This window comes from Varanus komodoensis, unplaced genomic scaffold, assembly GCF_004798865.1.
Source record: "Varanus komodoensis strain SLA01 unplaced genomic scaffold, ASM479886v1 scaffold15, whole genome shotgun sequence".
Lineage (NCBI taxonomy): Eukaryota > Metazoa > Chordata > Lepidosauria > Squamata > Varanidae > Varanus > Varanus komodoensis.
The window spans coordinates 21511506-21537771 of NW_025335440.1; positions in this window are offsets into that span (position 1 = coordinate 21511506).

The following is a 26266-nucleotide window of genomic DNA, read 5'->3' on the forward strand; positions in this document are numbered from 1 at the left end:
GAGAGAGAGAGAGAGAGAGAGAGAGAGAGAGAGAGAGAGAGAGAGAGAGAGAGCGCGAGCGCGCGCGCGCACATGTGTACACATACACACCAACTTTGGATCCATGGTTAAGAATTTCCAGCTCCATAAGAACATACAAAGAGATCATAATGAAAATATGCATTAAGCGGAAGAATGGTTGCAGCAGAATTAAAAGAACCATACACGGACTCTCCCTCGACCTCAGCCTTCCCTCCTCAAACTATTTTAATGCAACTGTTGCGTCAGCTTGGGCTGTTGGCAGTGGCCAGCAGGCCTGGCTTGCGACAGCTCAATTTCTGGCACCTGGCTTTTTAAGCAGCTGAATGATGGTTTCGTAATGGATGGTCTCTTGGGGTTGGTGTCTTATTGATTCCTTCTTCGGGTATTTTTACTTTCCTGCTCTGCTTGCATTTTTTTATTATAATACCTCTACCACACCATATTTTCCTCTTTCTTGGAGAGCAACCCAGCTTCTTTTTGGCCAAATAATTATACTTCTGTCCAGTGTACAAAATGACCACAGAACAATTATTAATAGTGTCTCTTGTTGGCCAATTGCCTTCTTTTGTCTCAATGTGAAAACATCAGTGGGGTCAGTTTGAAAACTGCTCCATATTCAATGCAAACATTGTCACATGCCAAGTATGGAAACTCCTGTTCTCTTTTAGTGCAGTTCAGCTGAGCTAGAGGAAAAAAAGTAATTCTGGAGAATGGTTATAAGGTAAGATGTGTGACATCACAAGGCACAACTACAAGAAGAATGAAGTAGGAACTTCTGTGTGTATAAACATTTCTTACAAGCCAGCCAGCTCACATGAAGCACAGAGATACACAACTGGACCACAAACCAGCGGATGACTTGTTAGAATGTTTGTGCGAAAGGCAAATTGCAATGACCGATTCAAACCTCTAGTGAAGGTTTCACAGGGACAGGTTTTACAATGTACGCCTGTCTTCATCCTCATTGTGGTATACTGTTCTATTTCTTCTCTAGGAATCCAGTTTTGGAGTTCTGGTTTTGTTTTTACCTCAGAAAACAGATATTTCTTTTGCCCGATCATTCCCTTGGCGCACGAGAGAGGGTCGTGGCAGGCGACACTGTGTATTTCTTCCCGCTCCGGGGTTGAGCTCTCCGTTGCCGGGTTTGACAAGCACAGCACGATTCGGAGCTGCGGAGACCTCAGGTGTGCTCCCGCTGCTGCTAAATCGCCTCGACCAGCGGGCTCCCTCATCTATCACACTGTACTTAACTACTACTGCTTTTGGCTATCTTAACTCCCTAAAGGACTGTCATTCTAACCATAACTACCTAAGACCTGCCAAGACTCATTTTATGAGCTGCTGCTGAGAGTTTAGCTATTTAGGGCTGATTTTTAAACAATTTTCTTTGGCATTTGATGGTACATGCTTGATTTACAATGCTGTAAAGAACCACAAATAAGGGGCATCTCTTTCCTTTATCATAACACAATGTTACACTGTTTTGAGAGGGAGGAAGGATGGGTTTCTCATGGGGGTCTGGAATGTATTCTTGGTTCTGTTGTGGACTTCTGCTGTGGCTATGCAAAGTGCTTTTGAAAAAATATTGTTAGAGTCTTTGTGGTATGCCGTAGACGTGATTGGGCTCCTCACAAACTGAGACTCCTAAAAATAAGAAGACGATGGGGTCAGTGAAGCAGAAGTTCTGAACATTTGGCCTCCTCTGTGGCTTTCTGAGCTTCATGAATGCTGTGAAGTTGGCCAAGCCACAAGGATTTTCCTATTAGGATATCCAGCATAGTTGCTGGGGCCACCGACTATATGATATATAAAAAACTCTTGAATCCTTGCCCTGTGCCGAAACCCATTCTTGTCTTTTCTGTTGACCAGTACCTAAAATAGCATAAGCGAAAACTAGAAATATCTAAGGGCCCATTAGAAATCTGTAGACAATGTTTTGATTGGGGATGGACCATTTAGGTTGCCTGAGATTCATGCAAAATGATGGTTTTGAGTTGTGGTATGTGCAGCACTAGTGTAGCACTCATGGTTTTTTGTAACAGTAGCCTAGAGGCAACCAAAATAATCGCTTGCCAGTAGCAATTCTGGCACTATTTGCCAACCATCAGTGATATCACATAATGCTCAGTAGATGCCATCAGGGCCTATGAAACAGCTATGAGTTGCTCTTTGCATTTTTCCTTTCTTCTTCCATATCTATTCTTCATAATAATGCCCAAGGACAGTAATGTAGAAAACAGAATATATGAGGATGGAGTAACCCTGTTTTCAAATGCATACTAGCAGTTGCCAGTAGGATGATGAAGAGAAACCTGAATCCTAGGTTAATGAAATTAAATTTATGTATTTATTTTCAAATTTATATGCCACTCAATAGCCCAACAGGAGTCTTTAAGTGGCTACTAATATACAGTAAAGTACAAGTACAGGGAGAAGAGGAGGGGAAATATGATGGAGCAGAGTGAGCACAATCGATTTTTAAATTCAGGCTTTGTAAAATCTGTGAAAGAGGATAGAGTCGCATCAAGCAGACCGATTTAGGAAGCCCATTCCAAAGGTTGGGGGTAGCCACCAAGAAGGCCCTTCTTCTAAATGCCATCCTTTTTACTCCTTTTAGGGATGGCTCTCTCAGCAGGACCTCATTCCCAGATCTCAACAGGCAGGTAGTAGTATACGGGAAAAGTTCTCATCCATGGTCATTTAGCTGAGCTTTGGGAGCTTTCTAAATGTGAAATATTGCATTATGGGGGGTCACAAAACAGCTGTGCAATCCTCCAAATGAGGCTTCTATGTGAGGGGGAGGGATGCTTGTGTCATGCGCAAAAACACCCCCTCTTGCTGCTAAAGCCCAACTGTATGTCATAACAGCTCAACTGAAGAGATGCCCTGGTCCCATCACTCACGCCAACCTAAACAAGAAGCTACCTTACACCGAATCAGAGTGCAGGTCAGCCTTTCTTTGAACTCTCTGCTTCAACCTCCAGATTTTCAGGCAGGACTTTTTTCCTGTCTGGAGACACTCAAGATTCCCCCTGCTACAAGCTTAACCAGAAGGTTCCCACATGCAAAGCATGAAATCCACCCCCAGCAAGCTATGGCCCTCCTCCAAACTACAAAGCTACATTGCAACAAATGGCTAAGGAAATCGGATGATGGTAAATCAGTCCTCCTTGGTTCATTTGGCAATGTCAAATTTTTATGGAGGCACAAAGACCTACAATGCCTTTTTTGCTGTCATCAGCTACCTGCCCTCAGGAAAATTTCCTTTCTCAGTTTGCCTTCTGCTCATAAATGTACAAGACTTCCTTGGATTATCCTGGAACAAACATCATTTAGGTGCAAGTTCCTTGCGCACTCTGGGGATGGAACATGCCGTGCCCATGTACATTCTTGGGGTTAAATTACCCTATTGTGTTCGCTACATGGCAAAGAGCTCCATGGGAGATTGAAATATTTGTGGGACGATATCCAAAAGCAGCAGCGGCTGGCACGTGCTTTAATTAATCATTGTTGTTGTTGTTGTTTCAAGCAAAGCTGCAGTTGCCCAAGGAATATTATAGGCCTAGCCTAGGGGGAAAAATTACTATAAGCCTAGGAAACACAAGCTACACAAATCAGAACTGTCATTTGCCCTGTTGTTCATTAAAAAATTGGTAGGGGAAAAAGGATCTCACATAAGTAACATGGAAGGTAAAGCCAAGTCTACTCTTGCAATACGGTAAATGTGAAGAACTCGGTCCTCTGCATGTCTACTCAGACATCTGTTTAGAAGTAAGTTCAAATTTAAGGAGAAAAGTCTCACTCAATGGCTGTTAGTTAGGATGACCACATACCGACTTTTGTACAGCAGGAGGTACCACATGTCTCCAGTCTTGAGAGGCATGTCCTGTAAGTCAGAGAAACACAGAGGAATCTTCTTTGACATTGAGAGGACCTTAAGCAGCTTAATGAAACAGCTGTGATTAGCAGAGTCACAGAGGCAGCTCAGGATGATCCTGACTTCTCAGGACTTCATGCAGACCCAAAGGGTCCTACTGAATTCTGTCCCAAAGAGCATTCCCTGTTCTTCTCATATGACTTGCTAACACTAATGTCTTGGACTTGACTCTTGAAAGGGAGCACATGGCTGCAGCCTGATTTTAAGATGGATGGAACTTCACACAGAAATGTGCAACATGGTACTGGGTGCATGTGTGCGCACACGAAAGCTCCAGCAAGCATGTCCATCAGAAAGCTCTCCACTGACCAAAGCCCCCTGCCTTCCAATAGGTGCAATTTTGTTTCTTCTTGTATATCTGCTCTGAAATATGCTGACGGAGGCATAACCTCAGGTCAATGCGGAGCAATAGCTTTGACGTGAGCATGTTTCCAGAGGTAAGAAGCTGCCACTGCTCACCTTAAGGCAGTTGCTGCTTTCCTGATCCTGCCCTAAAGAGTCTCAAGACAAGACAACTAGACATTGTTGCAACCCATCCAGGGAGCCTTAGGGCTAAAGGGGAAGTTTAGAAATCTAAGAGATAAATAATAGACAAGAAAAAAGGTTTGCTTGGCAACACAAGCAGCATGAGTGGCTGCTCATGTAAACCCACCAACAGACTGGTCAATGCAAAGTGCAAGGATGCGTGTGGGGAATACTGCAGAACAGACTTTAAGAATATTGGCCCTTGCATGGCTTTTGCGGGGGTATTGGCCTCTTCATGTGGAGGGAAACCAGACAAGCAAGTCTGCAGGTGGTGCTTGTTCCACCTCCATGTTTCTGAGGGCCTTTAATGGCTCCCCTGCCTCCAGGAGCCACCTTCTCACCATCATTGCTTGCTGCTATTGCGTCTCCTTCTTTTTCCCATCAATGCTGCCACTTGGGTGCTTGACCAGGAGCAAGCTGGTGGTGGCATCTTGTACTCCTCCTTCTTACCACCTCTGTTGTCCAGGCCAGAGCTAGAAGCAGGCAAAGGAGCAGCTTGTGGTGACCGAGTGGAGAAAGACATCCGGGGGGGTGGGGGGTCTTGCCAAAAGGACCTCCATGCAGAAAGGCCCATGGAGCCATTTTGGAACTTCTGCTCAACCTAAACACTGCTGAGTCTTCATCCCACAGTTAACACGTGAAGCTTTTAGATACAGGTTGCTCAAGCAGCAGGGACTGCCATTTAAATAAACCCTTTTCTTCCATTGCAGTCTCAGCTATGCAGAAAGAAAGAAATAAAAAGCAGTTTTTCTCCACCAATGCTATCTTTACCACAACAGCTTAACATAAAGCATTTACCACATCATCAGTCATAAATAAAATCAGCATTAGAAGTACTCTTAGCAACACTATTTCGGGCCCCTGCAGAAATGAAAATACAGCAACAGCCTTGTTTTTACAATTTCCTCACAGGCAACGGAGGTGGGAATTCAATCTACAGTTCAAATTATGAAATACGTCCCAGTATCTATTTCACCATGACACGTCCCAGCATGAAAATGGCATTTAGTAGGACAGGGATTTACAACTGGGCCTTAAACATGGGCATGTGGAAACATTATTAGGTAAATTTATACTTAGCTGCCCTTTTCTGCCTTCCCATAACAGCAACAAAATGGCAGGACAGAAATCATGTGCCAAGTATAGCATCTGAGCCTGTTTTAATGGGATGGCAAGAAAACAGCCTAGTGAGGAGCCGGGCTGACTAATTGCCATATATTTTAATAAAAAACACCCAAGTGCTTTGCCTCCTTCGCAGGTTAACATCCAATTCTGCTGCAAAGAGCATCAAAAGGGTGCAGCAAGACTGCAACGAAAGCTGGGCTAATAAATAACATTTGGGGAGTTCTGTGGTGAAGCGAAGGCATGAGATAAATGCACTAAAAGAAATAAAAGTAAATCCTCACCTTACACACTGGTCCTGTTCTCCTTGAGTTCACTCTGTGGCAGTTTCATTGCTGACTTACCAAGAAGAATCCCTGTGAAAGTTCCTTGAGGTTCAACGAACTTCCTGGGCATTCTCCTTTCCACAGGGATCCAAACCGCAGGCCATGGAAGTCTACCTGATCCCAGCCCTCTCTCCTGTCACATCCCAAAATACAAAATAAGGACCAGGCAAGCCTATGTTCTGCATTTAGTACCTGCTGAGCCCCCTTTTCAAAATTAAACCATAAGGATAAGTTGGGGGAAAGCTTTCTACCCCTAACTTATAGAGATATAAAGCTATATATCGGCCAGTCATCAGCTCTGACTGGAAGAACCTCCCTGGAGACTTGGTCAAGAAGAAAGCCAGAAGTACCAGGGGCTGAAGCTGAGATGCTGTGCATGCAAGCAAAGCGTGAGCTCAAGTGCTGGCTTATGGTGCTTCCCCGGTAGGATTTCTGTCCTCTGGCCGAACAGAGAGCTTGGCCTTTGCATAATTTTTATATACAATAGTGCCTGCTTCCTGATGTCATCATTATGACTGAGAAAATAAAAGCACATTTGTGATTAGGGTACATACTTTAATAGGTAACTATATTAATTAAAGAAAACTAGGACTTTGTGCGCCACTGAGACTTGACTACCTCGTTGTTCTAATGGAGTAGTCTCAGTAACTTAGCGGTATGTCTATTATTTAAAGCAAAATTCATTCAAAGTACATTCGTTCTATTTGCAGACCTGGCTTTTTCTATTATCCCAGAATTAAAGGTAGCTTAGTCAATTAGGGAACTTACTGCATGTGAGCAAATTTTAATTAAGGATTCCAAAACTGGAGGACTTTTGTGAAATTATGCTAAACTATATTAAATTTGAAAATGAAGCAGGAAGCAACTATGGTTTTGTAGTGTACAGATATAAATTATCTGTACACTAGAGATAATGTATATTATCTTTAGATGGGTGAACAAGCAATGTTCACGTTTGCCCAGATTCTCTGAACAGCAAATTGATCTCTCTCTTCATTTACTGCATTAAGTTGTGATATTTGTTCATTTTAAGTGAATGAGAACATCATGCAAAATGAGTGAGGCAAATGACATAGTTCTGGAATGTGTGCATCTTTTCCTTACAGACTATCTATCTATCTATCTATTTATTTATTTATTTGGAGTTTTTGTATGCCGTCCCATTCACATGAGCCTTGGGACGGCTTCCATACAATAAATAAACAAACCATATAAATAGTGCACATAAAATCCAGATTCACCCTGGCTGTAAAATTAAAACCAATAGATAATATTAAAAGTTGTTAAAATATTGTTTAAATAAAAAGATCTTGGCACCAGGCAGACCTACAGTCTGAAAAGGTGGAAGCCCCCCTTAAAAATCTGCCTTCTTTTAAAATTATTTTCAAATGCAGTCCCAGGGTCTATCATACCTGAACATTTATTTCTGGATAGCTTCTTCTCATGCATATGCATTCAGGGTTGCAAACATGGCACATTTGCATGATTCACATGCGTCAGTGAAGCTCTTGCGCTTCCCCAGCTGTGCAGTATGTCTGGCTCTCATGTGGCATAAGTGTGGGGAACAGGAATTAGTTTCCAAGCATCAATTCAAATTATTGCATCCTGTGCTACAGAACTCGAATGGGATTTATTCTGTGAATATATTCAAATGTTGGAAATGTATAGGATTGTGTCCTTAGGTACAGGTAGAATAGGTTGATTGATTTAATTGGGTCTACTCTTAGCATGACTGCTTTATTTAGGAGGCCAATATTTCTCACTTTGCATTGATACATATGTGTTATCCTATGAAAAGATTTGATCTGATCATTTTGTTCTCTTTTTTGGTGTTGCAGGAGTAACCGCCTTATTTACAAATCAACTGGCCACTTTATCAAGGTTTCATTAAAAGCTGGTAGTTTCCAGCCTGATTTAAGCCTACTGGAATTAGGCATAGCAGCTACATCAACATGAAGAACAAGAGGCCATTGCAGCAAGATGTTGTTTTTCAGGCATTTTTGGAAGCAGAAAGCAGAACTGCCAGCACCATTTCACCTGAAGCATAATTCTAAGGGAATTTTGACATTCCTGTGCAGGTGAAACTTCTGAGCGATTTTGAGTGAAGCTAGGCGCGTTTAATTGAAATAACTCTGGCAGGTTTTGCATATTCCAAGTAGATATGCTGGCATAAACACTAGCTTTACATCAACATTCATGCACGGGTAATATGTGCACACTCTTTTCTACACACACACACACACCCCAAATGGAACAACTGAATCATATATTGGTACATAAATATTGGCATGTTTAAAGCCTGCCTTTCCCCCTTTTGGCGCTTCGTGGGCAAACAGCCTAGAAAGACGAAGGTATTTGCCAGAGTGGATGTCTGACCAGCACTGCATATCCAGCTCCAATCTCTAATCATAAGTCAGGAATGCTCTCCTCTTGCACCTTTCCAGCTCTTTCCTCACTGCTGTAATGACCATGACAGAAAGCATGTTTCAAAGGTGCAAAAGTGAGCTTGGTGGGAAATGTACCAGAACTACTCTTTCCACTTACACATTTCCAGTGGTCCAAGAAACACAATTAATTAGTGTTATTGAGCCGCTTTGCTCCCTAATAAAATTATTTCAGAGTGGTTATGTGATGAGCCAGGGGTACTGTAGTCTGCACACTGAAGTAATTAGCAAGGGCTTTGATTATATTACGACAAGTTAAAACACGTTGTTTGGAACACTATACACATGGAAAACACATGTTGCACTGAATTCTGTACATAGTCATTTAGATCAGAGGTGTTGATGAATTGTGTGGAAATTATTACACAGTCTGAAGGCATATTATGGGCAGCATATCTATGTGCTTCCCAGACACATCATTTGAGAAAAGCAGACCTTCCTTTTCTTTTTAAAATAGAAAGTGCACAAGCATGTGCCAAAACATGTTTTTTAAAAGCCTCGCTTTTTAATGGTCCTTTTAAGTAAACAAGTACAGAAGAGCATACAGAGAATGTTAGCACAAAAACAATTGCATTCGGGAGAGGAATGACCCACGATGGCTGCAACCGCATCCTCGCTTCCAACAGGGTGTGCTCCGTCGTGGTCGCCTGACGGTTCAGCGATAACATCGAGATAATATGCCATAGCAGTCAGTCCAGAGAGCTACTCCAGAAAGCTGTGGGCCATATTTTATTCCACACAGGCATTTCGACGCATCAAATCGAAACACTATTAGAATGCCTGTCACATCTCACCAGAGGAGCACATGCTCATGTTCCACACTCACTCATGTCACCAGAAGTGCAACTACAGGATCGTATGCGCATGTTCTGTGGCTACAGAGCTGCAGGCAAGGTTCGCTCACTGGAGAAGACAGCCATGACAGGGATGGTTGAATGCAGCAAAGGAAGAGGAAGACCAGCTATAAGCTGGAGCGATTCCATAAAGGAGCAATGGCTTTACCTTGAGAAGAGCAAGGCTGCAAAGGACAGAAGATCTGGGAGGCACTCGTTCATAGGCTCGCCATAAATGACAGTCAACTTGATGGCACACAACAACGCAATGTTACCTACAGTGGTGCAGCTCCTGTCACCTTTGTGGCACCTTTGTGCTTATGGCTACCATTTCAGTTCAGGTAATGTGCATACTTTCTGTCCACAATTCTGGGATGGACTGTGTGGCTAGATTCTGTGCTGAGAAAGTCCACTCCAGGCTGGCTGTGATGTCAACAACATGACACATAACACATTCTTCTGTAATTATGTGGACAAAAGAAGTAGATCAGGGTGAACAACTTGGTGCCCTCTAGAAGTTCTAGGCCACCACTGATAGGAGTTTTTATCTGAAGCATCTGGAAGTTCCCAGATTGTCTATCTCTGATGTAGATGTTACCCGGAATGGTCTTGGCTGAACCAAGAAGAATGTGAAAACTATTCAGTCCTATATAATATGTTCTTGTTTATTTCATTACTTAGTTTTTATTTCACTTTGCATGCAAACTATCCAAAGAAGATTATATCATGTAAGCAAGACAATGAAAGCAACACACACACACACACACACACACACACACACACACACACACACACACACAAAGCAATCAATAAAACACAAAAGCACCAAACAGGTATTCAAAACATACCAATATAATCAAACAATTGTAAATACTTAAAAGTCAGCTGCAGCCAATTAAAAGCAATATCACATTCTAAAAGCTGATGGTAACAGAAAACAAAAACCTTCAGTAAAGAGTGAAAAATTAAGAGATGGGATTTTAGAAGCAAGGATGGTCTAACTGAAAGCCAGGTTAGAGTGTTCATGTTGTAGCTCCCACTCAGCCATGACGGGCACTGGGTGACTTTGGGCCAGTCACTGACTCTCACTCCAACCTACCTCACAAGCTTGCTGTGAGGATAAAATGGAGGCGGAAGAGGATCATGTAAACCATCATGAGTTCCTTGGGGTAAAAAAGATGGGATTTAAATGAATGAATAAATGCATTAAAAATGTGGTGCTGGCACTGAAAAGACCCTGTCTCTTGTAACCATCTACCACATTTTATGAAGGGACAGGACAAGCACAGGACTTCTGTCATAGGAGTAGGACTACTTACAGGTGAGAAATATTTGGTCAGATCTTCCAGAAGATCACAGATAAATGAGACCACGGAGCTTCTCCTCCCTTGCTTGCAGAGTTCAAGAGCCAGCATGTTCAATTCCCTTAGGCCCCAAGGATGCCTAGGTGTACCATCTTGTCTGTCCATTCCAGAAAAAATGGACCTTCACCCTCATTCACTTCTTAGAAAGGCCATCTGTGTTACTTGGGCTCTTGCTTCACTGAACCCAATAAATGACTGATGAGGATATTTCTGTGGCAAGAAAATGGGGCCATTCCAGCTGGCAATAGGCTCTATCACAAATCACCCCAAAGCAGTGGAGGATTCCAGCAGTTAGATCACAATCCCACCCTGGCTACAGGCAAAAAGGCATTCTCAGCACAGAGCTGGCCCAAAAGGCCTCTTGCCTAATTAACTGCTGCAGGAGGATGGCTGTGCATCCCGCTAGGTCTGTTTTCACAGCTATCACATATGGTTGGACTGAAGGGCTCCTCTCGTCCATTCATTTGACACCTTTTGAGGTGGAACATTTTGGGTGATAAGTATCATTCCTTACCACCACACGCAAGAAGCTCATAAAAAAACTAATCTCTATCAATTTATGAGGGAAAGAATTAGGAATAATATAAAAGCATCAGGTGTTAGCTGGTTCCATTCCATTTTAATTTTAATTTAATAGCAAAGGTTAGAAGAAAAGCTTGCTTTCCCCACATTTCTCACTCTGTCTGTGTACATGAACTTCACCCAATCAAGCAGTCTCTGAGACTTTGTTCCCACGTGTGGCAAGGGAAAAGCACCATTACAGTGGCAATCTGATGGAACTCCTGTGGACTCCAGGCCATGGCCACATTATTGTTCCAAGACAGGTCAAAGCCACTACTTGCCACCCGTTCTTGCAACCCATACATAACGCGGTGGTCAGTCATGAGAGATCCATGGGCCACATCCAGGCTTAGAACCCTCTGTCCTGGGTGACTGCTTGCTATGTCTCCTGTGCATTCACCTCTCCATCATCAATTGCATCTTCTAGGAAGAGGTGATGAGGGAAGATGATCTATCTCTCTCTTCCTTCTGGAGAGACTGGACTGATGAACTACTTGGAGTGGTTATTAGGTGGCCATTTATAGCCATTCTGGTGGCTCTTCTTTGGGTGACTGCTGTGGCAAAGAAGGGTCACAGGATCACCTGGTGGATGCAGAGGATTAAGGAATGAATTGCTGGAAAAAGCTTAAACTTGCACTGCTTTGGGATGGCATCACCAACTAATATAATTGCCAACTAGTTTTCTGAGTTGTGATACGCCACAACTATTACAGGAAGGAGCTTTCATAAGACTGGTCATTCCACCAAAATCCAGAGGTTAACTTATGGGTAGATTTCACCTAAAATGGGGGGTCAACTTCACTTTCCCAAGACAAACTGACCACAGGGCCACTTTTTAAAACAAGATGACTAGTGCTTATGGGTTACTTGCCAATGTGAATGGGTCCTGAATTAAAATCCTGCAAGTTGTGGGCACATGGCCTATTGTTTTACTTTCCAAGGGCTTAAAAGAGCATTCAGTGCATGTCAAGTCCTACAGGAGAAAAACAGAAAATGGTCCTTTGAGTGAACTGGCCAAAGGCCATTTTGGACCTTAAAATTTGAATGGGGCCTTGAAGTGAATGAGAAGCTGGTGAAGATGAGAAAATATGGACTTGCTATTATGATACTGTCTTTTCCCAATCTTGCTGCCTTACTTTGGAGTGACATTCCAGATCATATTGAAAAGCAGACCATTTCCCACACAGAGTGCAAGGAAGAATAAGCACAGTCCAATGTTCTCTTCCAAAACTGATGTTGTAGATGGTCACTTTGTGGGCACGTCTCAAACTGCCAAAGGGGTAATTCATGCTAATCTATTGATTTCTTTGCCACTCTGCCGATGTTACCAGAAGAGGCCACTGCTTCTGCTGGCAGCCTGGGACCAAGATCGCAGCTTCATTCCCCTTCAGCCTCTGGAAAAAGCCAACAAGATGGTAGCGCCATGTCTGTTCGACTCTGAGACAAACCAGTCCTCTTGCCTCGAATGTTTCCATAGCCGTTAGCAACCCATAAACTATAAGCTCCTTGATCTTTCAGAATATGCTGTATGGAAGCCAAACCCTTTCTATAACCACCCAAGCTTTCTTCTACTTCTCGACTGGCAGTTGACCCTCCCTATGTTGTAAATAACCCCTGCCCAAGGAAAGCTGTTTAAGAAATTAAGCATCTCTTCATTTGATAGCTTTTAGCCTAAACTTTACAAGGCACATGGATTTCATTCACACTTCATGCATTGTCTTTCCATAATTCTCTTTCACTGGGAAATTTCATCTACTACCTTTTCAGCAAATTCATCACACTTCACCCTATGAAAGGCATCCTACCACCTGCCAACCTGAGTAATCATTTGCCCCTGTGCAAGATGGCGGTAAGCTCATTTGCTGTTCCCGGCACATGTGTGTTTGTGCCATGAGCACAATTCTCAGGCTATGGTAAATAGGGACAGCCTTGCCATGAGGCAGAATGAGGCAGCTGCCTTAGGTGGCAAACAGGGGAGGACACTGGCCCAGTGCCAGCACTGAGCTATGATTCAACATCCGCCCTTGTCTGTGCTCACATGGCAGAATGGAAGGAGGGACCTTTTGTAGTTGAGCAGAGGCAGCAAATGACTTGAGGTACCATTGGAGGTAAAGCAATTCTCTGGTCCAAAGTATGCATAGATAGCTGGAGCTATCCATACTTTGGAGTCCAAAGTATGGATAGCTGAAGAGCAACATGAGTGCTTTCAAAGATCAAGTGGCAAGTGGATACAAGGAAGATCATCAGAATTTATCTTCTGTCCTTGTTTGGGTGTGATCTCCAATGCCTCAATTGGAGTTCAGCAGCGCACAGATAGACAAAGAGGGCTAAACTGCAGTACCATCAGAAGGACCTGGGGCGGATCTTCATGTTCCAAAGAGGCATGATGTTTCCTGGAATGGGCTATTACTGACAGCTCATATGTCTGAATAACCCCACCCCCTCACCCTGCAGCATTAAAACACTCCACAGAGAATGCTAGCTAGAACATTTATCCCAGGTATATTAGCACCCACTGTGCAGGGAGTTTAGGACATGGTAGGGTATCAATCCATTTGTCCCTTGAATGAAATGGTATGATCCTAAGGGTGCAACCCTATCACTTTCACTGCAGATGCTTGTAAGCCTCTAAATGCAAAGGCTCACAGCATCCGACAGAAGGCGTGAGGCCCCGGGGCAGCGAGCTCCACTTTCTCTGTGCCCCATGCTCTGCATTTTATCTGGATTGCCATTTTTGGCCATCTGGACCTAGCAATGGGAAGGGGCAGGCGAGGAGGCTGGTGCACGGATTGGGACTGGCATAATGCCACAGCCCCAGCTGCCTCCCCTCCCTGCACCAAACATGCCCCCTTTCTTCTCTCTGAGGCCCAGGGGCCCACACTGATCTTTGATAGCTGGGTGGGGAGGGTCCTCAGCCCTCAGAAACCCCTTTAAGATGATACAACACTAGGACTCCAATCAATCCTATGGCCTCTGAAATGATGTTGGGAGGCCACAGGATCGTGCTCTGTGACTCGTTAAGACTTTTGGATGTGCAGATTAGGAATATGGAGGTGTTTGATCCCTCCTTGAATAGATGGATGCATCTCCCAAGGATGCCAATCTAGCCCTTCAGGGTTCTGCCAACGGCCATGCCTGGGGTCCCACTGCCTTTCCTCCAACCATGGATTGTTTGGTCGTTTCTTGACTTTTGCGCAGTCCCCACCCCTTCTAAAAGACTGAAAGGCATCTTCTTAGGTAGAGTTTCTGGCAGTGAGGGCTATAAGCTAAAATATTGTGGCATTTTTTGTATTGTAACTCCACACCTCTTGCCATGGTGCTCACTTGGTGCACTGGAATGCAAGCTTCTCCAGGTGCTTTTCCAAAATGGAGTTCAGCTCCCATGCGAAAAGAGATCATGTACCCATGTCCCTGAGTTTTCCATACCTTCTGTTCATTTCCAGTGCAGTAGGAGCAACTTAATCCCCAGGGAGTTGTAAGAGGTAAGAAATGGAGCATAAGCTTGATTAGGCCGGAGGAGCCAGGGTCACCGAGGCTGCAGATGCCGAATCAAGAACAAATAGGGGGGAAATTGGAAGCTAAAATTGTGGCTCACCTTCGGAGAAAGACCCTCTAGCAATGTCTCCTAAAATGACTGAATGTAGGGAAGTTGGAAGGATCTGCCACAGACTCAAAGGAATTTGATTTTCTAAGAACCCAACCTATGGATTCTGCAGCAGACCATTTTCCCTGAGTCACGCATATTCCAAGGACTTGCATACCATTTTTTAAAGTTTCCATAATTTTACATAAATTTAGTCATTAAAAATACATGATATGCATTTTAAACAAGCCCAAAACGTGCATTTCCTCCATAGGCTAAAGAAGGTAAATACACATGTTGAAGGGATTTTTATAGTTTGCACATTAGCAGAAATGTGAATTTGTGCAATTCTGAATTAGCACAAATGCATGCAAATCTATCTGTGAAACACTCTGTTCTGTCAATGAACAGGTAGCAGAACAAAAGGTGCCTGACATCTGTGAAATATAGACAGAATGGATTTTACAACTTCCATGCATCTCTAATGATATGATATTGAGCAAAGAACTGTGAACCCATTTACTTCAGTCACAATATAATTTACCAGAAAATGTTGCTGTCCTCATTGCCAAAGTACAACAGGTGCTCCAATTTGTTTACATTAAATTATATTACTTTTTTGTTAGAAATCTTTTGGAAGCTGACGCTATAAACTTGGCTTTTATAAACTTTGGAGTTTCGTACTCAACAGAATTGCTTACTCCCTGAAATCATAAATCTTTTGGCCTTTGTTAAGCCTCTCAAACCAACAGGTCAGAATCAATAATTACTGCAAAGTTCCTGTTTAAAAAAAAAGGAAGCATGTATTTTGTGAAGATTTAAGCTAAGCAGGTAGTTATTTCACTGCTAAGCGATGTTTTCAAAGGGCTTTCAAGGCAGAAGTGGAGCTGCTAAAATAAATCATCTAATTTCTACACCTGGCAACCCCCCATTCTACCCCTTGTTTGCCCCTAATTATAGAAATCAGTAATGACAGGAAATACATCCAGGAAAGAAAAGCTTCCTAAGCTACTGGAGGTTCTCTGTAGTAAAGTGTGAATTTACTGTACTTGATAGTACAAATTGTTCACTTAAAATATGTTAGAAAAGGACCCTCAAGAAGTCACTTGATGTTTATCATATATTCAATCTCTTTCTGCACTGTATTTTTGTCTCCCAACCCACCTTTTCTGCAGATGCAGTTAGTGAGTCAGGAATTCTCTGCAGAAATACAAAGAACCTCATTAATGGCACCCAATAGTAGACTAATATAATATTTTAATGGGGCTACACTGAGCAGAATTAACCAGAGAGGCAACCCAGAGCTGCGTCTTCCATGGCTGGCGGTCCCCATGCTAGCAATACCCTCAGATCTCAGCTTTTGGGCCTCCTGGAACAATGGCCAGGCAGCCCTTCCATTCGGCTGAGCGAAGCCATAGCTCAGGGGCAGAGCGGCAGCTCGCAGGCAAAAGGTCCCAGGTTCAGATCTTGGCATCTCCAGGTAGGGCAGGAAAACCTCCTTCCAGGAAGCCTGGAGAGCTGTTGCCGGTCAGTGTTGAAAACACTGGGGTAGGTGGGCCCATAGTCTAACCCCAGAGAAGACCATTCTTTGGAGGGAACTCCTTAGATGACGGGTGCTGTGGGCAGCCATGGCAGTTCTCAGAAACACTCTTGCAGTTTCCCTTTGCCGGACAGTAAAAGGGTGTGAAGAAACAGGCTGTCTTGGATCCCCTAAATGGCAGCCCATCCCAGTGCTGAAGTACAACGCAGCTGCCTATTCAGTCAGCTCCTCTGCATGGAAGCAGCACCCTGGCCGCAACTTCTCCTTTGCCTTAAGCAGCAAAATGCCTGGGGTCAGAGCCAGCAAATTGTCACATGAAGCATATTCAAGTAACCACACAGAAGATAGGTAGCCTCAAAGTGACTCACTGTGGATCAGTTGTGCCTGGCATCTGCAACGAAAACCAGCTTTGCCCTAGAATTGCTTTACCTAGAAAGCTCATTTGTCTCACACATTTTTACTTAATCTACACACACACCAGAGTGGCCCTCTGTAAAACTATAAATTGTTCACCCCATTTTGGTGAACAATTTGGTACACAGAGAAAGGCTGTAGGAAGGTGCAATGTAAAATATCTCAAGTCTCCAATCACAAGGCAAATTAATTCTCTTACAGATTTTATAGTCAGCTTAAACCAGGCTTCCCCAAGCTGGTGCCTACTAGATGATTTGAACTTCAACTCCCATCATCCCTAGTCTGAGTTGTCAGGAATGATGGGAGCTGTCATACAAAACACCTGAAGGCACCAAGTTGGGAGAGGCTGGTTTAAACTCAACACCAAATCCATTCTTCTCTTGGTCCTTCCCAGAATCAATCATAGCCAATGAAAGGAAGCTAAAACTTCTTTTTCTTTTTGAGCGTTCTAATTGTTTTTATGCTTCAATATGGTGCTTGATAAAGCTGCCCAGGGGCAGAGGGGAAACAACCCGGCCTGCCTAAGCTTCTCAAGTAGGATACGATGCTACGTACTGTAGGAGGGAACACCATTCCTGATTAACTGCTGAAGGCACATGTGACTTGGAGCTGATGAAGCAAGGTGTCTATTACAGGAACATCCCGAATAAAGAAGTAGAAAAGAATCACATGAGATCTGCCCCTGTCAGATTTCCCTGCTGCTTCTCTGCATGGAAGCTCATATAGTGCTATAAATATGAGAGAAACCCAAGGAACAATTCGTGAAACAGTTATAGGTAGAAAGAATGTCTGGATGCCACGTGATGACTTAGGGACCAGAAAGTTTTGGAAACATCATCATCATCATCATCATCATCATCATCATCACTTCTGCAATTATTTTCTCCTTTTTCTCATATATCATATTTCTTCGGTTGCATTTGACGTGTGTCAGACCACCATTAGTAGCACATAGGAGAAAACTTTACATTGGCTCACGCACTTCATTAAAGCATGTTGGATGTGACCCAAGGTATATGATTACCAAAGTGGTGGAGATTGGAGAAAGTTTGCTCTACGTTTCGGGCTGCTTTGTTTGGCTAGAGGTGTTCCTCGTCTTGGCATTTCTAATGCATTTTCTTTCAGACAGGTGGCGTCTTCCCTTCTTAGTTGATCTCTTCTGTATGTGTGTTGCAGGACTTTTTTATGCCCCATCCCTTTCCATAATATAAGCTGTATTTTACCTTTTAAGCAATAAAATGAGAAAATAAGCCACAGTCAACTTAACCGCTGCTTAAATGTATGTCTGAATCAACATAAACTGCACCTGATAGTTTTTATTTCTTTCTGTTCTCAATGACTGTGTGAAAATTTATGGGTGGGTGAATTTTCCCCTTGTTTGAAAGCAATACACACATCTGGTTCTCCACTCGCCTGTCTGGCCACATCTGTTTGCACTTGTGCTTCCCATCCACAACTCTGCACAAGGTACAGCTAGATTTTAAAATACAGCCTCTTATAGATGTCACCAGGGGATGGGGGTGGCAAAGAAGTAATAGCCAAGGCAGCTACCGATCCATTTTGGTTGCATGTCCAAAGGCAAACTAACAGGAAAGATTTGTTTCTTTTGCCATTCTCTGGTAGGTGGGCTTTATTTCTTCAGGCATATCAAACTGGTTTCTCTTTATTTAGTAGGCACTCAACTCTATGGGTTTGCTGCTAGGTGGCAGCCTCAAAACCCAGAGGTTTCTGAAAAACCTTGCCCTAATCAAAAACAAAAAACAAAAACATCCAGTAGGCCTCTACCAACTATGAGATTGTGGGATTCCATGGATCTTGGCCTCTTTTCTCCTGCCTCTCTTCTTTCTCCACTGGTACATCCCTTTCTGGCCTCTGCAAGCTTGCCTGAGGTTGTTCTTGTGGGGTTCCTTGGCCACTGCTGTGACAGGGAGAGGGGAGGGGTTGGAATACAGAGCCCTCTCCTTGGGATGACGCAGTGTCTACAGCTCAGGGAGGGTCTCCGGAAAATCACACACCTCTGGGCTGCTCTCCAAAGGACTGGGGCATTGTTGGGTCCTTCTGAAGCCTCCATATTGGTTTGACACTGACATTTGGAAAATAATGCCCATTTTTTCACTGTCAGTGTGCTGTTGAATATGGTCAGCCAGGATAGGGGCAGCAAAGGCAGCACTGTAGGATAGGGGTGTTGACCACCCCTTCCCAAAAGGTAAGATATACATTTAATAAAGTAATAAATGGCTGCATTTGTTAAATATGAAATAAACAGTAAGTTCAAGTCAAGAAGATGTGATTTTTAGTATGTTTCCCAGCATGCACTTAAACTTTTTATTTACCAAAAGGGTCCCCTCTTACCAACAGTCCATTTTCCCACCAAAAGGACCCCAAATGTCAGTAGTGTTAGGTTTCCATTTAACGCACAGTGATGGGTACCATTTTTAGTGGCAATGTCATCAATAGCCATATTTAAGTATGACAAATAAATAAAAATATGTTCCTTCTCAAAATATTATCAGGTCTTCCACATGTCTCAATAGTCACATCCCAACAAAATAAAGGCCTTTCTGGATTCTTTGCCTATTCCATGGATTACGTCAGAGCATAGGGGTTGGAAGCGTGAAAGGTAGCTGCTCTGGGTGTACACTCTCAAGGACTGCTGGCTGGACTTCAGAGGCAGGTGAGGAATGGGGGCCAATTCCAGACATTGAGATGAGAGAAGCAGAGACTCCCCAGGTGGGCAGGCAGCCTCTGGAGATAACCATGATGTACAGTTAGGAGGAGGAGACTTGGAACAAGGGGGTTTCTCAGACACAGACAAGGAGGGTACAGCTCTTGACCTATGACATGATATCAACAGTGGAGGGTGGACCAGTTAGAGAATTGGCATGCAGAGTGGAGGCATGCTCATTTTCAGAAGACACCACCCAGATCCAGATATGCTTATAAGGAGAGTTCCTCGAGGTCAATATTAGACTGTTCTGTGCATGCTCAGAGAATCATCCTGGGTGCTTGTGCTTCTGGAAAACACTTTGTGTCAGGATCTGAGGCTGCTCAGGGCTCCCTCTGCTGGTCAAAGGCCCAGCAAAGGATTCCAGCAAAGCTGCATAACTTTTTCTAGCTTTTACATATTTGTTCAATCATGTTATGCTAAGAGGCATAACTCCAGATACATGGTATGATGAAAAGATCACAGTAATACCAAAGCCAGACAAGAATCCAGCTGCTCCAACATCTTGTAGACTTAAATCCTTAATAAATTAAGATCCAGAGAATTTTATTGCAGTTGTCACTCAAAGGTTGGATGCAGTAATTGCTCAGTATATTCATCCAGACTAAACAGGATTTTTTCCATTCAAGTATTTGTCCTTTGATGCAGAAAAAGCCTTCGAGTCTGTTGAATGGCCTTACCATAGATGGGTTTCAACTAAGTTTGTCACATCTCATCATTGAAATTCTTAAGCTTTTGCCTTATTAAATAAATGCACCTAAAGGACTTTTCCACTATAGAGCCATAGAAAGGCAAGGTTGACCACTGTCTCCTTGCTATTGCTTTTCTGTTGATTGGCATATTCAATGCATACCTATTGGCCATACAGAACATAAGGTGGGATTGTTTGCAAATGACTTCTCTATAACAAATCCAATTATCAGCACTACCAGAAATAATCTCAGTGCCTGATGATATGAAGCAAGACTCTGGACATAAAGCAAGCTATCATAAGTCAGAATTTATTAGTGCTGCACTATCTGCAGTAATGCAGACCAATATACAGAAGAAGTTTCCTTTCATGTGGGTAAATGAGCTCCAGTGACCTTTGGGAATTCACATCTCTACATGAACATTATAAATTCAAATATTTGGATTTATCTTGCCCAGACTCCTTCTCTTATTCCACACCATTCGGCTTCCATCTATCTATCCCTGTGCTGGCCAAATGGAATAAGCTATTGTCAGTTTTTATCTAGACTGAAGCTAAGAGTGAAGCAAGCTGCTCTAAGATGCCAGGGAAAAGAAGATCTTGCAAAGACACATTTGGAATGTTTGGCTGTTGCTCAACTGAGGTTTCTTGTATGATGGACACACACCTCCTTGGAGCACCAGAGGATATTTGAAGAACAATAAGCAGTGGGCAATTACTTGCTTGATGCCTTGATGTGAGTCAGAACTATATTTACTTGGGAACATCAGGAAAAAGAGTCTAATCAGGAGAAGAGCCTAATGCTGGGAACGATTGAGGGCAAAAGAAGAAGGGGACGGCAGAGAATGAGGTGGCTAGATGGAGTCACTGAAGCAGTTGGTGTGAGCTTAGGTGGACTCCGGGGGATGGTGGAGGACAGGAAGGCCTGGAGGAATGTTGTCCATGGGGTTGCAATGGGTCGGACACGACTTTGCGACTAACAACAACAACAACAATCAGGAAAAATGGCTCCTGATTTGTCTTCATTGATGACAATATTGCAACATCCAGCACATAACAATCTGCAGGATTTGCAACTTTTAACAATCCCCAAGGTCTTGTGCTTGGATAGCAGCAATTGTTTATCAATTTTTATTTATTGGAAAAAGGGGACTCTCTCCTTTGCAGATGTTTCAAAGAAGTAAACAAACCATGGTAAACAAACCATGCTTGTTTAGTTCTACCCTTTTAGCAGTATCTGCAAAAGGATCAATTTCTTAGCCCGACTCACATTAAGAAAGCAGCCAAGCACTGCCTAAATTCTTTTATATTTTAAGGAATCTCCTACTATTTCAAATAAGGGTTGATGTCATCTATTTTAAAATCCTTCATGTGCCATCTGGGTGATGAACTATCTTGTGTATGGGGTGACTGATGAAGGTAATTTTTGGAAGATAATTGGCAGTGTATTTGCACTTCTTTTGCATCTTTATAAAATGACCCTAATAATAAAGGAAAAAGCATATAACGTTCTTAGAAGGTTGAAAGAGTTTGACTGATACATCCAAATTATAATTAATATTCTTGGAAGTGGTATGGTGAAAGTGGTTCATACTATCTTTGGTAGTAATGTTTGGCAGTTAAGGAATTTGGAATTTGATTGCTGATTACTATCATAAATTTCTTCACATTAGACTACTGATAACTCCTAAAGTTATGGTTCTTTATCTTATTCCAGCTAAATCAAATACTTCTTTAGCAATTGTATACAGCTATACATTCACCTAGAGCATGTGACTGGAGTGCTTGGAGGGTGCAATCCAAAGGGGATGCCCACAGCACTACGAACTCAGAGGATTTGGAGCTTTCTATACAAAGTTGTTCTTGCAACTTTGGAGAAGCAGTTGGCACAGATCTTTCCACACTAACTGTGAGGTGGGACTCTGTGCTCAGCGGTCAGATTTCGGTTTCTGTTTCTGGATCTGGGAATCCAGGAATACCAGGGACTTTAGATGCAACTAAGGGGCCATAGGATTGCTCTTCAAAGCAACCATCTAAAGAGCAGTGGGATGACAATACCAGAAGACTATGACTCTCTATAAACTTGTTCAGCAAGCAAGACATCCCAACTTTAAGAAAGTTACCACCATGGTTTCCTTTGATTTCCTATGCTGAAGAACTTCTGATTAAATTCCAACTGAATATAGCTGCCTATATTTTTTCTAATGCTCACACACTCACGCACACACACACTCTCACACACACAAATGCACTCACACAGACTCTTTTTATATGCTATATAAATTCTCTGTTTACTCTTCCATTGGGGACTTATTCCTACTTATGCCATTTTATAGTAGGTGTTCCATTAGCATATCATTTAAAGACTAGGAATGGTAACTAGTGATCCTTTTTTAGTGATTTCGATTTATTATTATGTTCTTGTTGCTGCTGCTGCTTTGATTTGTTTAAGTTTATTATGAAATAAAATAAAATAAAATTTATTGATAAAATAAAGTTCAATCAGTCATTTTTCCTTATCTTGAACCAGCCAGATGGGGTGGGAATCAGGAGCACAAGTGACCCTCCGAACAGGCCCCAGAGCTTTTTCTCTGACCTCAGCCCACCTGCTCAGGCTGCAATCACTAAAAATAATGCTCCAAGGGGCTAGTGATGGAAGCTAGTAAATATCTGGGCAGAGTTCAAGGAGCTGGCTGTTGCTCAGGTTATCTGCATAGCAGGCAAAAGTCCAAATTGCCCTTTCCCAGTTGTGATCCTGGTATCAGACCGAACTAAACTCATCTCTTTAATCATCCCCTTCTGTGTTGCCTTTCCTGCGGGCTTTTAGTGGAAATGACAGCACACCAGGACATGTTCAAAAAAGGTGGAAAATCTGCAATTTGCTCATAGGATGACACAAGCGTCTGTACAGCGTGGATTAATAAAGTTTTGCCCTGTGAATGACTGGGGAGAAAGCCAGAGTATCTTTTCTGTTAGTGAAATAAAGCAGTCTACTTTTAAGACAGTCAGAAGTGTAATTTGTTCATTTCTCAAGTCTAGCAACACATGCAATCTTTTCACAAAGCAGTCTGATGGGGGAAAACGTATGTCTTGGCTCCAAAACCTGCATATTTATCCAACAGAATGAAAGCTAGCAGCCCTAACTCCAAGCAAGTAGCAGAATGCACTGCTTTTAGAACAGAGGAGTAGACAAAAATGAAACATTGTTTATGACTATTTTTAAAAAGAAAACAACTCCCCCCAAAACTTCAAGAACATATTTCCTAAATTTATACCAACATTTTCTCCCCAAACTATGCTGCACTTTTTGGCTCTGTCAGGCCATGGTTAAGGCAATTTGCAATCTCATTTCCTAAGATAAGTTAAAATTAGGTTAAAACACAACAACCACCACAGAACTGAAAACACAAAATCACAGCAGAGCACAGTAAAATAAATAGTGGCACAATCATAGTTTCCTGCAGCCGTGTGAGCTCAGTACTATAAAGGTCTTACAATGCAATCAGAAAGAGGATCTTTAACGGCTTTGTGAAGGCCAAAAGAAATCAGGTCTGGTGGACTCCACTGGAGAGAGATTTCCATAATGAGGGCCCCACCTCTAGTTCCAGCTCTATGTTTAGGAGGAAGGAGCTTGGGTAAAGCACCCTTAATGGCCCCCTCCCTCAAGAAGCCTCGTTATTGCTACCCCTGACTTGCTCACCAAGCAGAGAGGCAAGGAGACGGGGGCATCTCCTGGGCATCCTTCTTGCCACCACCGGTGCCTGGCTAAAGCATGTCTATAAGTACCTCAAAGGCTGTCACAAAGAGGAAGATCAAGATCTCTTCTTGCTGTCCAGAGTGTAGGACACAGAATAATCAGTTCAAGCTGTGACAACCCAGATTCAGGCTGGACGTCAGGAAAAGCTTCCTCACTGTCCGAGCAATACGACAGTGGAACCAGCTGCCTGGAGAGTTGGTGGGCTCTCCCACACTAGAGACATTCAAAAAGAAACTGAGATGGATGGTATAAACTGCTGACATGCACCAGCAGGAGGTTGGACCTGATGGCCTTCTCGGCCCCTTTCAGCTCTGCTGTTCTGCAATTCTGTGATTCTATGAAGCTGTTTGCAGTGGCGAAGAGGAGGATAAGCTCCCGGGGCTCTTCTCAGGTGGCCCCTGCTGTGTGGGCCCTCATTAGCGGCTGTGTGGGCCCTCATTAGCGGCCCGACTGTGCCTACCTTTAGTGCTGGCCCTCACCACCAGCACTGTGTTGAACCGGAAGAGCACCTCAAATACGTTGTCTTTTGCTTTTAGAAATAAACCCCACATTTTTTTGGAACAAAGTAAAACCTCACCAAAAATACTCTTTAGTCCCAGAAGTGACACTGTCATACAGAGAACTTGTAAATAACTTGTAAACTGAGTAGGCAAGAAAAGAGCATCAGCAATGCCTCATGCAGAAAAGCTCTTAAACTGCAGATAAACTAGGAAGATGCTTTTATTTCACTGATTTTCATTGTGCGTTTATTTTCATTGTGGGTTTAAGTCATGACTCCTTGTTTTTATGCTGAATTGTTTTATCTGAAAGCATGGAGCTTAGTGTATAAAATTGATTTTTGTGATTTGTGTGTGGGTTTTTCTTTCACTGTGCATTTTTGTATTATGTTATTCAATTTTTTGGTAAGCTATACTGAGTTAGGGGATATCATTTTAAATAAATAACTAGATGAAATGGTGTGGAGAAAAGAAAGCAGCCTTGGCTTTGAGCGTTGGACATCCTTGTAGGGCAAGGCTGGGATAATTTGAAGTGAGGGTATTAGGGTGCAATTGCAAATTTACTTTAGTGGGCAATTTTATGGGAGGTCCAGCTAATACCGTTTTCCATTTCTGCATTTTCTCACCACATGTCCATCTTTTTTCTTACTAGAAAAAAATAGCATCAGAGTAAAACATGCCAACATCATACAGCTCTTATACAGATATATGCTGAAAACATACTTTGAGTATCGTGCACAGTTTTGGTCACTGCTCCTAAAAGAGGGTATTGTAGATTTAGGAAAAGTTCAGAAACGGGCAACAAAAATGATCAAGTGTTGGAGCAACTCCCCTATGCCGAAAGCTTACAATATTTGGGATTGTCTGGTTTAGAGAAAGGGTGAGTAAGGAGAAATAGAAGTGTGCAAAATTATGCACAGTCTGGAGAAAATGAATGGGAAGGCACTTTTCCTCGCATTCGTAGTACTAGAATTTGGGGTAATTCCATGAAACTGATCACTAAAGGAAGTGCTTCTTCACATAGTTAAACTATCAAATTCACTTCCACAAAGAATAGGGAAGGCCACCATTTTGGAGGGCTTTAAAGGGGATTGGGCAAGTGCCTGGAGGAGAAGGTCACTAGTCATGATGGCCATACGCTACCTCTGCTATCAGCTGGCACTATGCAATGGGGTATGCCATTTGCTGGGGAACTTGACAGAAGGGCTCTGTGACATGTCCAGCAGGGAGATGTTTGGGCACAGCATGATCAAAATGCTGGACTTAGATGGACCCTCATTCTGATCCAGCACCATTCTTCTTATCTTCTTTAAAATAGATGGAATTTCTGTACAGTGGCTTTTGAGCTTTGCTGCTAGATCCCTCCATTTGGATGATGTTGTCCCAGCTTTCAACCCAGAGTTTTGCTTTGCTGAAGAGTGCCTTGTTGGACCAGATTATGCATCAGCGGCTTGGTAGGTGACTTCTTTTCAGTGAAAGCTGGCCATCCGGATGATGCTCCTGGGAGCCAGGTTTTGCACTGTTCGCGCAGCTCCACCAGGAGATTTTGCTGGCTTCTTTCTTCTCTTTTTGGTCACAGAAAATGTAACTGGCTTCTTGTCATCTCCCAGTCAATTGCTTCTGCACATGAGACTAGGTGTGTCAACATTCTGGGCTCTTTTGCCATCGTACCCCGTGCCAGTCACTAACAAGGCCTTGTGGAGCATTTGATTTCATCATTTGTGGAATGGTTGGAAAAGCAAATGGCAGATTTATAACAACAGTTGCTCACTCTAGGCCAACTAGCTTGGCACAAGAAAAGAGCCAAGTTTTTCAGAGCAGCTCTTTGACATTCCATTGTGAGCTAAAGTGTTTGCAAATTACAGTTTTTGAAATGACCAGATGTTTCTGTGGAGAAAGAAATGGATGGCCCAAAAAGGGAAAGAT